We start from the raw sequence: 15,336 nt of genomic DNA, 5'->3' as shown, positions 1-15,336 counted from the left end.
AGAGAGCAGGGAGACAGCCTACAGACTGGGAAAAAGTATTTGCCAACACCAGGTCTGACAAAGACAGATCTTATGACTTGGTTATGATAGTAACTGTGTGAAGATATGGATTGAAAATAAGACCTCACTGATGATTTTAAAATATAAAATTTAATAAACGAAACATTGCTAAGTATCAAGACACTATTTATAATTATTGAATTGAGGGGCATTATGGTTGACTGGCAGATACTATAGTCAGTACAAAAACCAGAAATGATGAATTTGTTATGATTATAGCTGACAAGAGAAGTGTTACAAACTCTTAATTATCTCATTGGACTTTAGCCTTTGGGAGAGTTGTCATGAAATTTTCTGAAGTCATTTTATTCTCAGTGACCCCTGTATAAAATAAAAAAAGATAAGCCATAGTTTTCTCTTTCCTCTAGTTATCCTAATAATGGGTTCCCTTTTCTCATCCAGATTTCCCTAGAATGTGCACCTATGCTCAATAATCTTGCTCATCATGCATTCAGAATCACCATCACACCATGGTTTTCCATACTGTTGCCCCCAAAGCAACCAAAATTATCAACCATGATGTGTTAGTCATGACTAAATCAGTGCTTTGAATGTTGCTGGTCAGTCTGTCAAAATAAGGTCTTTAACAAGTAGATTGTGGAGGAATACTGGTCAACAGGCTAAGAGATACACATTGGCTTCACCAAGTCGCTCATAGAACACCTGCTCAAAGCCATCTTAGCCTCCTCTGTGGAGGAGGAAGTTGCTGCCACCCCAACACTCTCATCTTGTTGCACATTCCTGCTCTCTGGAAGTTCCCCTCCGTCCTGTGGTCTGCCCTAGTCTAGGGAGGGCTTCACAGCAGGAAGAAGTGAGTCTCCAGGACTCTTCCTTAGAATTGCTCGGGGACTGCAGGGCTGGAACAAGGGATGCTGTTGCTTTGCACTATTGCAGCATGAGCTGCCAAAGAAATAAGAGGGAAGGCTAGCTCCTCCTCAGGCATGAGGGCATTATGTGGCATTTAACCTGGACTCCCTCCCAGCTCCAGGCACCCAGAACTGCGGCTTACAGGCTAATCATAGAAGTTACCACTTTGAGGTCCCTTCCTCTGCATCAGACAACCATATACTTTGTCAAGTTTAATACCACCAGCAACCCCATGAGAGAGATACTATTATTATGTCTATGTTACAACTGCATTAACTGTGGCCAAGAGAGTCTAAGTAATTTGCCGAAGACATCAAGGGGGTAGTATTCAAAGTCATGTCTCTTAGACTCCCATGACTCTACTTTTAATCACTTTACCATATTGAGATTCTATATAATACCAAAAATAGAAATGAAAACAAGTCCGACAGTGTGAAGCCATTCATTCCTTCCCATGTTTTGAGCACGTACCCTGTGCCCCCTGTGAGGGCAGCCACTTCCTGCGCCTGGATCCTGCCTCTGAGGAAGTCACTTCGGCAATACTCTCCTCTCTTCTGCATCATCAACGTTCCCCTTGCTAGTAGACCATTCCCATCTTCTTCCCATCTTAAAGCAACCATTTCTTGATTTTTTTCCTCTTCCACCTCTCGCCCATTTCTCTGTTCCTCTTTAGAGCAAAACTCTTTAAAGGCATCGTGTATTCTCCCTGGCACTCAATCACTCCGAGTGGCTTTTTGTTCCTTCTATATTCTTTATCAGAATCCCAAGTTTGAAATTGTGCAGACATCTTTCTCACCTTTCACCTTGGGCCATTTCTTTTAGAAGATTGAACATTGAATTATATTTTTTATTTCAAATGAGGCTGCTTTTTTTTTCTCATTAATTTAGAACGTATCAGTTGAAACATGAATTCAGCCTTGGAAGGGACAGTGGCGTTCTGTTGACCCTCTGCCATGCTGCCAACATCACTTGATACCAGAATCAGGAAGATGGAGTGACCAATGGAAGTCCTTGGCCACACCTAAGAGAAAGCACTTGATAAAAGTTCCCTCCTCACCATGTCTGAGAAGGGTTCTTTTTCTTTCTACTGGTAGAGTCTATGTAATGCAATGTTTTGTTACAAAGTTTATATCCACATCATTTTCTGTAACTAAAATTATGTTTTAACCATAAATGGGGAGCTCGCTATGTAAAAAAAAAAAGACAGATGAAACAGAGAATGAGCAAAATGAACACAGAGGCATAAAAGAGAGCATCATGTGAATTATTGTGGATTCCTTTGTAATCCAGAGAGTGCTTTGTAATGAAGAGCATTTATCTTTTATGTAGTTCTAAATGTCCCCATGTCAGGTGTGCTTTACCAAGCATCCCTGCGTGGGAAGAGCAGCATTATTTATTTTGTGTTTCATCAATGTTCTTTTTTGTATTGTGTGGTTCATTTGAAATTCTAAAATGAGCATATATTTGGGTCTCGCTTTCAAATGAATTTTAAAAACAGTTTTAAGTGACATATGAAAAATAGTACTCGGAAAGCAACATCGTAAGGTAGTTCTGATGTGGTTATTTACATAAACTTGAGTCTCTGCTATTTATGCAATGTCTCAGAAGGAAAGTGGGAAACTATGGACTGAGAACAAACCCTATAAAAGGAACTCAATATAAAGTTTGTTCATAAACCTAAACTGTCGTGGGAAGGAAAAAAGAAAGAGAAGGAATAAAAGAAGGCAGAAAGGGAGTTAAAAAGGGGGAATGAAAGGAAAAAGGACAGGGAGGGAGGAAGGAGAGATAGGAAGCTCTTTCCTAGATAACTGTCTTTCCATTACTAAGTATGAGAATATCACATCTGTAAAAGGCATGTCTGGACTGAAAGCACAGACATTTAAAAAATATGTAACTACTTTCTCAATAATTAGAAAGGTATTAGATATTATTCTTAGTATTAAACATGAAGAAATTATATTTGACTGATGTTATATAGATTTAAAAATTCTTGAAAAATAGACTAATTATATGCATTTTCAACACTCCTACAAATCACCAGAAAAAAGACAGACAACCCAATTTTTTAAGTGGGCAAAGGGCTTAAACCGGCTCTTCACAAAAAATGGGTATTCAAATGGTTTATACACAATGGTATGCAGCATCGTTTTTTGTGAGAGAACTGCAAATTAAGATTACCATGAAATATCAAGGCACACTCACCAGAATGAAAAAGAAGGAGAACACCACCATATGACAATGGAGCTCTCACACAGTGCAGACAGGAGTGTCACTGAGTGCATCCACTTTTGAAGAATGCTGGACATTACCCACTGAAGCTGAGCATATGTATGTCCAACCGCACAACACTCCTCTGTTTACACCCAAGATGCATATTTAGAAGCACCAAAAGACATATACAAGAATACTCACAGCAGCACAATGCTTAGTAGTCAAACATGAGATACAACCCAAATGGTCATCAGAAGTAGAATAAGTAAATAAACCATGGTATATTTAAGCAATGGGAACAAATGAGTTATTGTTATATCAAATAATATGGATGAGTTATAGAAACAAAAGCCAAAACAAAAGAAGCCAGATGAAAAAAAGAATAAAAATGTATAATTCTACTTATATAAAGGTTAAAAAAAAGGGAAAGTTAATCTAGAGTGAAGAAGTCATGGTGGTGGTTGCCTTTGAGGAATGGCAGTGTAAATGAATGGAAGGGGGGGATAAGGGAACATCTGGGGTGTGGTAATTACCCACTTTTTGATCCAGATGCTGGGACACAGGTCTGTTCCCATCATGAAAGTTTATCAAGCTGTACATGGATACTGTGAGCAGTTTTCTTCTCCCCCCTCCCCCCAAGCAGTTTTCTATATGTACATTTCAATTAGAAAGCGTAGGGGAAGAAAAGTAATTTTTTTTTCAATCTTCATGATTCTTAGTTGAAACAGAACTCTGCAACATATTAACAAGAAAAAAGCAGAAGCTTATTAACATGTGTATTTCTCTTTTTTTTTTTTTGAGTTGGAATCTCACTCTGTCACCCAGACTGGAATGCAGTGGCCGCTCTCAGCCACTGCAGCCTCGACATGCTGGGCTCCGGCAATCCTTCCACCTCAGCCTTCCAGTAGCTGGAACTACAGGCGTGTGCTACCACATCCAGCTAATCTTTTTATTTATTGTAGAGATGAGGTCTCACCAAGTTACCCAGGTGGGTCTCGAACCCGCGGGCTCGGGCAATCCACTCACCTCAGCCTACCAAAGCACGGGATTACAGGCTGAGCCACTGAGCCCAGCTAACATATGTATTTCATATATTCACCCAGAGAGTGAGTTACCAAAGAGGTGGCTTTGTGTTCCAACTTACATAGCATCTTCAACAGAGAATAGTGAATTTTTAGAAAAGTGACAAGACAAAAATGACTTTGAGTCTTTAGAGGTGGCAACTTTGAGGAAAGTGAACAACTGGCAGATAAAGGATGGTTAGTACAGCTTGTTCATTTAGATTCCTCAGGTACCATCTCTAGGCTAGTGAGGGTCCAAAGTTGTCTTACGTTAACCTCTGTTCTTGGAAAAAGAGGTAACAGGTTACCTTTTGTCTTTGTAAAACGATGACCTGCTTGTAGGCAAAAGGAAGGCAGAAAGTGCTCCTGCATCTGCTTCTTAATTGCCTTCAGTTCAACAATGCTTCATATTTGGGGATGGAATAGTCTGGTCTCCCACAAAAATTAATTTTAAAATGGGTAACAATGGTGAGACAGACAACTGCATGTGGTTTGGTTCACAGTTGGAACATACCTTCCATAACTATGATGTGGACAAAGTCTGTCTTCATCCTCCCTTCTCTTTTCAATACTTTTTTTAAAAACAATTTTCTGGACCGTTTGTGGGCAACGTTCGGTGCCCATCTTTCCTGGTGCTTCCCTGGTGCCCCTCCCTGTGGGAGCTACACTCCCTACCCTGCAGACAGCAGGTTTGGCCAGGCTTGGAACTCTGATTATCCTTACTGCGTGTCCTTTAAGATAGAATTCCCCACACCACTGCCTATGTTTAAACCTCACCTCTGCTACTTTGGACCAGTATAACCTCAAGGAATTGAAACTAAGGTCTCAATTTCCTCATCTGTAAAGCAGGATTAAAACTGCAATGCTCTGTTTTGAGCATTAAGTAATTTAGTTCAAGTCAGCACACAGGGTAACCTCTGGCTTATGATGAGCACTCAATAAATCCACTGGCATGGTCACTGGAGCAGTGGTCAAGGACTGGCTTATGCAGGACTATTTCTCAGTAAGAGTCTGAATTTTATTCAGCATATAAGACAGGAACTCTGGGAATGAGCCCAGGGTGCAAGGCCTACACAGGGAAGAAAGCAAATGTGATGACTGTCAACTCTGCCCCCTGAACACTTCTACACGGTTGGTGGGAGTGCAAACTAGTACATCCTCTGTGGAAAACAGTGTGGCAATTCCTAAAAGTTCTAAAAATTGACCTTCCATATGATTCTGCAATCCCCCTACTGGGAATAAACCTGGAAGAACTCAAATCACTCTATAAAAAAGATACCTGCACACGTGTTTATCGCAGCATTGTTCACAATAGAAAGAACACGGAACCAACCGTGCTGCCCATCAAAAGAGGACTGGATTTTTAAAATGTGGTACATATACACTATGGAATATTACACAGCCATAAAGAAGACAAAATCATGAACTTGGCAGCAAGCTGGCTGAAATTAGAGTCTATAATACTGAGTGATCTTTCACAGAAACAAAGAACTGAGTATCACATGTTCTCACTCATAAGTGAATTTGTACAACTACCACAATACCATAAGAAAAGAATTGACGGTAGCAGGAAACTGCAGAGGGGAGGAGAGGCAGTAATGTGGGAGGACAGTAGTGGTAATCTGCTTGGGGAAGGGAGGGCACACCTCATCAACAAAGGTACCTGCACAGTGAATATTTGTATACCTAACCCTGAAATGTACCCCACAATTTCAAAATTAAAAAATTTTAAAAGTTAAAAAAAAAAAACTCTGCCCCTTTTGAATTTAGGACTCAGGAAATAGGGACTAACATGGGTACTTCTACAGAGAAGAGCTTTGAAAAGCTTTCCCTAATGCCGTCTATTGGCACCAGACTCCATGCCAAAGTCAGGATAATATGAAGCTTCTGTCCTACCTGGGATACTGTCAAATAAATATCTGGCTTCCCATGAAGGTCCCCCATCCTCATACCCTTGTGTCAGATTTGACCATTATCTTTATAGTGGTGTCCCTTCACAGGAAAAACAAAAAAAGTCCTAGAAGAAGTGATTGTCTAGAGAACAGAGAAGAGGCCAGGGGAGGCACTGGCTGCCAGAAGTGAAGATAAGGTCATGGAGACAAAAGTGGAAATGCATTAGAGACAACCTGAGACTTCCACACATGCAGATCTTGCCTTTCAGGGAAGTTACCACCGTAGACCACACTATGTGACACCGTGTCGAGAACTCACAATGTGCTTCCTAATTGCCCGGGAGTCAGAGCTTCAAACAGAGCTAATGATTCTCAAATGTGGAAATAGAGATTTTCAAGAACTCATAATGGGAGACATGGTAAATTCAAGACTAACCCGACTTTGAGTAGCATCAATCCATTTCAAGCTCAGATTAACAAAATAGTTTTTCTTTTACCATATAAAACACCTTGCTTTTTCAAATGGTCAGCAAGTATATCTTCAATATAGTAATATTTGAAATTTTTGAAAACCTTAGAATTAGGAAACACTGTACATATTGAACACATCTGAGTCAAACACCAAGTTAGACATTCTACACATTATTTTATCATTCTTATACCTCAGTAAGCAGAGTTATTCACAAGTGTTCATTGTTAAATGTTTAGGTATTTTGTGAACCAGTACTGTCAGTAACTTGAAATCTACCATGATGGGAATATACACACCTCAGAAATTGGCACATGCCACAAATCAACCCCCTCTGAAGAGGTGGTTTCTATGCATTTACAGTCATACCATTGCACATTATTGCCCTCATCTTATAAATGGGAAACATCAGTTCAGAAAAGTTCTGTCCTCTCCAAAGTTATTCATCGACTACTGCAAAGTCAGACTGTGAATCTCGGTCTCCAAGTTCAAAGCCCTTACTCTATTCTTTAAGTATGGCCTTATAATTTGAAATCATCACTAATGATCCACTTCATTAGAAGTATAATTTGAGTCTAATTGAAAAGCTTTACTTGCAATTTAAACAATCATTTTCTTAATTTGTTATTGCTTTATAATTTAAACATTTATAAGAACCCTTCAAATGGCACAGTTGAGGGAAATAGGGACACTTGCTTAATTGTGTTTTCATTAGTTTTGCCAAGCCAAATTGATGCCAATGTCTGTGCCATTTGCTCACAGAAGCAAAATCAATTGAAATGCAGGACTTGCTCAGAACAAGATGGGCGCCATGTAATGAGAACAGAACAGTTCCCTAGCAATAATCACGGTGTTTTATTCCCGTCAGGGAAATAGTAACCTTGAAGTGGTGACTTGTTTCCATGGAGAAGACTGTGAAGATCAGTGCCAAGAACACTTGGCATCAGTGCCAAGTCCCAATGTCCAAGAAATGATGTTAATCCTAGGACAGTGAGCTCCCCCCTTGACTACACATTATTTTTTTTAAATCTCTGGGATTCATCCCAGGTCAATATAATCAGAGTCTCTGGAGATGGCACCTGGGCATTGGTATATTTGACCAATCGTTTGGGTGATTGTTCGCCAGAGGCCAACTTTCACTGAATCTCTTACTTTCTTCCTCTTCCTCATTGTCACCCAATACCACTGTCAACAGCTGGGTCTCTCTCCTCATCAACTCAGGTAGAGTACCCCCTGGGTACTCTACATCCCGGGCACCTTCTAACTACAGTTCTATTCGACAAGTATTTCTTGACCATCGGTCTCTCCAGCCTTCTCAGTGCATATGCTCAGCAAGGACGCCCCATGGCTCTGTGCCTTAGTCAGGACAATCTTCCCTCATTGGTCCTTCCCATAGGCCCATTCCACCTCCAGACCCTGGCTCGTGGGTATGTCTTCATGCCAAAGCCTATCTCTCTTTTCCAGACATAGAAACCCAAGTCATGTTTAAGATCCTATCCTACTCTCTCCTTCCTTGATGTCTTCTCTGACAGATCTTTGATCTAAAATAGCCATTATTGTGCACTTGACTTTAAGCTCCAATTGTAGCATCACTCAAAATGAATTATCCAGTGTCTGATTTTGAAAGGTAGAAAAGGGGATGAAGAGAACACTCTGGGAAGAGGAAAGAGCATGAGATAAGATCTATTTTGTTGTGGAGTAAGCAGGAAGCAATGATTAATATTTTTCTATGGAGGTTTATGAATTGTAATAATTTAATAAAAGAAGAAAAAGAAAACAGCATTCAGGCAGTGCTTGAAAAACTGAGTGAAGTCTCAACAATGGAAAAAAATTATACAGTGCATTTTCAAAAATCACATTTACTGAATCTGAAGCGGATAAAAAATTTGATATATGTATATCATATTACATGGCATTCATAGACTGATACATGGGATTGAGCCATGAAAAAGAATGAAATAATGTCTGCTGCAGCAACTTGAATGGAATAGGAGACCATCATCCTAAGTAACGCAGGAATAGAAAACAAAATACCACATGTTCTCACTGACAAATGGGAGCTAAATTAAGGATCTGCAAAGGCATAGAGAATGGTAAATGGACACTGGACACTCAGAAGCAGGAGGGGGAGAGAGGAGAAGAGGATGAAAAGTCACTAGTCGGTACAATGTGCACAGGTGGGGATGTGGGTACACTTGAAGCCCAGGCTTATTCAGCACTATATAATGCAACTATGTAACCAACAACCATTTATAACCCTCAAAGCTATTGAAATAAAAAACAAAAACCATGCCTACTGAATCTGAATGTCTTGTGGTACATGCCTAGGAATCTGCATTTTATATACATGGAAGATGATTATATGCACCCACCAGTCTACCCCCCAGTCTATTTTGTTTCATTTGTTTATGTCGTTGCCTCAACAAGGTTGCACAGTTTAAAGTCATAGAAGAGGCAGTCTTCTGTAGCTTTCAGCTCCATAAGTGTCTTTTTCTACCATCAGCACCTGGCACTGTGCTAAATGTACAGAAACACCACAAATCAACATTATGTGCACACCTATATGCCCTGGGTTGCCCATAGACAATTGGAGGAACCTTGGGGACTTTACTCGGGGACCAATGCTGAGGGCAAAATTTCTTCAGTTTTAGAAATAAATGATTTATGAGACGGAATTGAAACTAAATATAACTAAGGTAAATAAGATTTTAGAATTATAGCATTCACTTTTGCTTCCAATAATTCACTGAGATACACTTCTGGAAGAAATGAAGGTAAGATATGTTTAAATAAGTATCTTTGTCCTGCAGTTTCTTAGCACTTCTCCTATTCAGACCTGCTTCTAGCTTAGAGTTTTGGGGGGTTCTTTTTGAGATTTTATTATTTCTATTCATTGTTTAATAAAGATGTGGGGTACAATTCAGGATTAGGTATACAAGTGGTCATTGTACAAGTAGCTTAGAGTTTTGATGTCTTAAACTGTTGAGATTTCCTTTTCTCCAGGAAGGAGTTTCTTTAAACAATCTCTCCTATGGAAATAGATAACTATTAGTTATTATTGCTATTCCTTAATTTGTCCTTGGCTAAAAAACTTAACTACTGTACAGGAACTTTATTGAAGAGACTCTTAAATGAATGAATAACTTGACACGTGGGGCTTCTAGAAGATGCATCAGGCAGTCATTGCATCTTGTTGGATAAGAAGAAGGTTATAAATGTGTACACATCAGTTCCATAAGTAAAATTTGAGTCTCTATATTAGGCTGTTTGCTCAAAAAAGACAAAATGCTTCTCTGCAGTAGTGAAAGTTTTGTTTTAATATTTCCAAAGATGATTAAGTTGCAGCCTTGAGATTAAGAACATTCATCATAGGAAACATTGGTTAGAACATCATTGTGAAAAATATGTTCACTTAAAATTAAATGTATCCACCAACTTTGTTAAAATTATCCATAACCAGGACATTGGAGACCTAGCTGTACCTCACTTAACAATACAAAATGAAGTATAGATTCCCTTAAAATTAGGAGCACCACTAAAGCATTCCTCTTTCTGCAAATGAAAAAATATGTATATTTTAAAACCAAGTGCAGAAACTCAATTTTGTATTTCAAACTCCTGGCTAGAAGAAATGTATTTCTATAAAATTCCAGCCAGAATAGGTACAATGTTTAGAAAAATGAACAAAAACACATTCATCATAGAACTCTGTTTCTAGCAACAAAATTGAACTAGAAATCATTATAAACTCTGGCTATCAAACACACAAGAATGCAAAAAAAAAATGAGTGAATAAAATATTCTTTTAAATCAATGGAAAAGCTTGAAAGACAATTTTTAAAAAATATCCTGAAGGTAGGAAGAGCAATAAGCTCTGAAAGCATCATGTGCCGTGTTGGCCTCTAACAGCACAGGCCTGCACAGCACGGTCGGGATCAGGATGGTCATGGAAACTGACCTTGAACCCACATTGGTAGAGTGTTGAACCAAAAATCACATCTCAGAAACCTAGGCATCAGTAAAAGCCATATCAAGGAAAATGCTCTGCCAAGGCAGACAGCAAGGAAAAGAAAACCTATGGTCTGGAGGAGGATACCATACGTACGTACGGTTGACACAGGATTCGGATTGGAGACACACAATTCCTTAAAAAAAGACAACTCGATAACTCGATATGAAAATGGGCAAAGGATGTGAACAGTCAGTTCACAAAAAAGAAAACGCACTGTCAGTAGATACAGAAAAATATTCTTCACCTTACTTGCAATTAGAGAAGTGATTTCAGGAGTCCTTTACTTAAACAAAGAGATGATGATGGCTAGGTGCAGTGGCCTGATACCTGTAATCCCAGCATTTTGGGAGGTGGAGGCAAGAGGACTACCGAGCCCAGGGGTTCGAGATCAAGCTGGGCAACTTGGCAAGACCTTTTCTCTCCAAAAAATAATCAAAATATTAGCCTGGCATGGTGGCACTTGGCTGTGATTCCAGCTACTTGGAAGGCTGAGGAGGAAGGATCGCCTGAGCCCAGCAGGTTGAGGCTGTGGTGAGTCATGATCGTGCCACTGCACTCCAGCCTGGGTGACAGAGTGAGACACTGACTCAACAAAACAAAACAAAACAAAAAGAGAATTACTTCCACCACCAAGTTCCCAGAACCCTGGAAGTCAGGTTTTTTTTTTTTTTCTTTTTCTTTTTTATCATTGTAAGAGACACTGAATCGCCAAGAGGAAAGACCTGAGCTCACATCAGTGACTCAGTGAGGTGACCCAACAGTTAAGACGACAGACCACAAGCCCTGCCTATGTGCTCAGAGCTTCCAATAAGCAACTGAGACTCCCATTCTTCGGAATGAGCATACAGCCAAGATAAGTGAGCATCTGAGGAAAATTCCTCACACAGAAGTTAGAGACCACAAATAACACATAATAACAAAATAAAAAGAAACCAGGTTGGAGGAAATGAAAAATGAGTCAAAGGACAGGAAACCTCTTATCTTCAAATGAATAGGACAAGATTTGAGTCCCTGGAGTAAGAGTCTGATGCCATTGTATTGTAATGGCACTTTCGGACCAGCCCAAATCTGCTGAGGGAATGCTGAGAGAAGGTTCTCCACATGCCACTCTCATTCTGGCACATGTTGCTAGCAAGGTACTCACTGTCCTTTGTTCCAGGCTATCTATTTTTAAAGGACGTTTCCATAGCAAACAGTCTTGGAGTACAGATAGTGTCTGCCTCTGGAGCAAAGGGCAAGCAAGCTCACTCTGCCTGATCCAAGATCTGGGATCTCTAACTCAAGGTCTATAACACAACCCCCTCCCTGGACAGGTGCCAGTCAGTCCTCTTTGTATTCCTTGTGGGAATTGGATCTTTTATAAACCAGCACAAATAATACTGGTACTTTGCTTCCTGCTGTTGAATGATGAACTGTCTGTGCAGACCTGGAGTTTCATGTCTTTTGCTGGAGTCCATGAAACTGTATCAGGCTCACTTATGAGCCGGCAAGTAGGGTAAATGCTCAGATCTTTCACAGTTCTTCACAGGGAGCTTACCTTTTCTGTTTTGATCTTCCCCTGAGAGCCAAAAGCGGCCTGTGCTGAGTTCAGAAGAAGGAATTACAAAGCAGCTTTTGGGATGTTTTATAAAACTGAGTAACAAGTTCAAACCTAGCTGGGAAAAGAAAGAATGCTATTGACTATCAGGTAGGGGCTTCTAGAAGAAAGCCATGGCTTATTGTGGTCTAGCTGCAGCTTTCCCGAGAGTCTGGACAAGTCTTTCATAAATAAACGGGCAAAGTCATGGGGAACAAAGGGCTTACAGCTACTGAAATATCTGGCTGCAGAGTGGGGTGATTATATGTAACATTCTGTACTTGGCACATTTTGCAATAGAAAAATCATTTTAGGTCAGACGCAGAGGCTCACACCTGTAAACCCAACATTTTGGGGAGGCAGGAGGATTGCTTGAGCCCGGGAGTTTGACAGCAACCTGGGCAACAAAGTAAGACCTTGTCTCTACAAAAAAAAAAAAAATTTTTTTTCATTAGCCAGGTGTGAGTAACTGGGACTACACCTGTAGTCCCAGTTACTCAGGAGGCTGATGAGGGGGGATTGCCTGAGCCCAGGAAGTCAAAGCTATGGTGAGTTGTGATTGTGCCACTGGTCTCCAGCCTGGGTGACAGAGTGAGACCCTGACTCAAAATAAAGCAAAAGAAAAAGAAAAATTATTGTAAAGTAAACTGGATTCAAGATAAAGCCTGCTAGCACCATTGTTTTCAGCTTTCCTTCCAGGTAACAGTCTGGCAAATTGACAGCTACGAGGTGTCATCGATGATCCAATCATAAACTCTCCAGTTCCAGAAAGAGGGGTGAGGTACTGGAGTACACTAGGAGCTGTGTGTTGCAGGTAACACGCTGGCACTGTCCTCACATTCTAGAAAATCATAAAACTGTGCCAATACTTCTTCTAACCCTGGTCCCTAGAAACAGAACAGGATTTGGCAAAATTAAGAGTTCAGTGAAATGCTCCCTCTAGAAAAATCATTTACGTGGGCCTGTTGAGTGACTTAAAATTTATTTTCAAAACCTCACTACATTAACCAGAATAATTTAGACCAAAAAATGTAGTTTGGGATTAAAGAGAAGATGAAAATACAGTTAATAGGGTACAGTGCATAGGAAAAAAAATCAAAGCTGAAGAGGGCAACGAACCCCTCAAAACTGATAACTCCCCACAAAACAATGTATTAACTGGGTAGAAGACAATTTAATAAATGTTCTATATGTTTCCTTAGTGCCTTAAGCTTGAGGTTGTAATTTTTAATTCTTCAAAATATTTACCTTTGAAATTTGTTTACACACCAAGATAAAAAACACCTTATAAAACAAATCAAAGTTAGAGATCATTTCAAAGTTTTCCTCACCTAGGTATTATCAATCACAAGTTATTTCTAGAGAATTTTAAAACTTTTTCCACAGCAATGTTATAAAATAATAATTCTTTTCTGGTACATGATAACGGTTCTTTCTAAATAGATATTAAGCATATTGGATAAATACATTATTCTTCATTTATAACATTTTCACACAAGCATGACTCATTAAAAGTTTCATTTGCTTTTCTCTGGCTGATTTGTTTGAGTTCAGCCATAAATTATATTCTATAATTCCAAGGAAAAAATGTTAAGGCTGATTTTTGTATTATCATTCCATTTTAATGGTTCTTTGGTGCCAGCTTCTTAATATGACTCCGAGACATGATAATTAAGTTATCTTCTACCAATTTAGTAGGGGAGAGAAGCCATGTTGCATTACTCCTACAAAGCATGCTGGGAAAAGTCATTCATTCATTGATTCAGCCCCATGGACTGACCCATCTGTAGCTCTACAGCACTGAGAGAAATTCCACAGGGAAACACTGATAAATTGTAAAGCAGAGCTGGTGTCAAACAACTTACTATGTAGTAGGAGAAAGAAATGTTCACAAATGACAAAGATGTAGTGAGTGCCATCAGGGCAATACAGATAAGGTACACACAAAAAGCTTTGTGAGGACAGAGATCACGTATATCCCACATACTGTTGGATCTTCTGCACCAGGAAAGAGATGGCATTTGACGTGAACTTCAAGATGTGATGATATATGCAAAAGGTGCTAAAGTTGGCCAGGCGTGGTGGCTCATGTCTGTGATCCCAGCAGTTTGAGAGACCAAGGGGAGAGGATTGCTTGAGCCTAAGAGTTTGAGATCAGTCTGAGCAATATAGGGAGACGACATCTCTACAAAATTCAAAAAATTAGCTGGGCATGGTGGCATGTGCCTGTAGTTCCAACCACTTGGGAAGGCTGAGGTGGGGAGGATCAATTGAGCCCAGGGGGTTGAGGCTGCAGTGAGCTGTGATTGTGCCACCGCACTCTCTGGGTGAGAGTGAGACCCAGACTCAAAAACAAAATAAAATTTAAAAGGTGCTAAAGGAAGTGCATTTGTGAAAATCAGGGTTATTCTTGTCTTGTTGCACTCCTTCCATTTTTTCCAGCTTGTGATAAATGGCAGAGCACGGTTCCAAACCTCCCTCTCCACATTTTCCTGTTATTAAAATTCAGGGAATCATCTACAGACCTCAGGGTGTTGCAGGCCCAGAAGGAATAATGGCTGAGTTGTCTTTCTCAAAGGAGTTGCTGAAACGCAATTAACCTGACAGTGCTGCTGTTATGCAGTGTACACTTAACACTTGCCTTCGTAAATCACCTTCCGGGTCAGCATCTGTTGCTTTTAAACATCCTCTTCATTCTCAGTATGCACAAAGGATCAGAAATCAGAACAGCCTCAGACCTCTTAGCAAGCAAGAAATGAAAATTAAAAAACAGTAGAGCAAAACCTGCAAACTTGAGGAGAAATTGGTGGGACTCATTTACTGTCTTTATTATAGCCTTCAGATTAATTTTAGTCTTTTCAAAGACGGTGTAAAATAATACACTAATATTTTGAGAAAAACCAAAGATCGAGAAAAAAAAATCTGCGTCCTCCACCAACCCAAATCATCATAGTGTGTTGGAAAAATGTACACCCTTTTTCTTTTTTTTTCTTTTTTTTTTTTTTTGAGTTAGAGTCTCACTCTGTCGCCCATACTGGAGTGCAGTGGCACGTTCCCAGCCACTGCAGCCTCAACCTGCTGGGCTGAGGCGATCCTTCTGCCTCAGCCTTCCACATAGCCGGAAGTATAGGCACACGCTACCACGCCTGGCTAATTTTTGATTTATTGTAGAGATGAGCTGCCGCACC

Source organism: Carlito syrichta, unplaced genomic scaffold (genome assembly GCF_000164805.1).
Source record: "Carlito syrichta isolate Samal-C Ts95f unplaced genomic scaffold, Tarsius_syrichta-2.0.1 Scaffold302987, whole genome shotgun sequence".
In the NCBI taxonomy this organism is placed as follows: domain Eukaryota; kingdom Metazoa; phylum Chordata; class Mammalia; order Primates; family Tarsiidae; genus Carlito; species Carlito syrichta.
The sequence above is the reverse complement of the archived record's forward strand: the minus strand, read 5'-3'. Positions refer to the sequence as shown.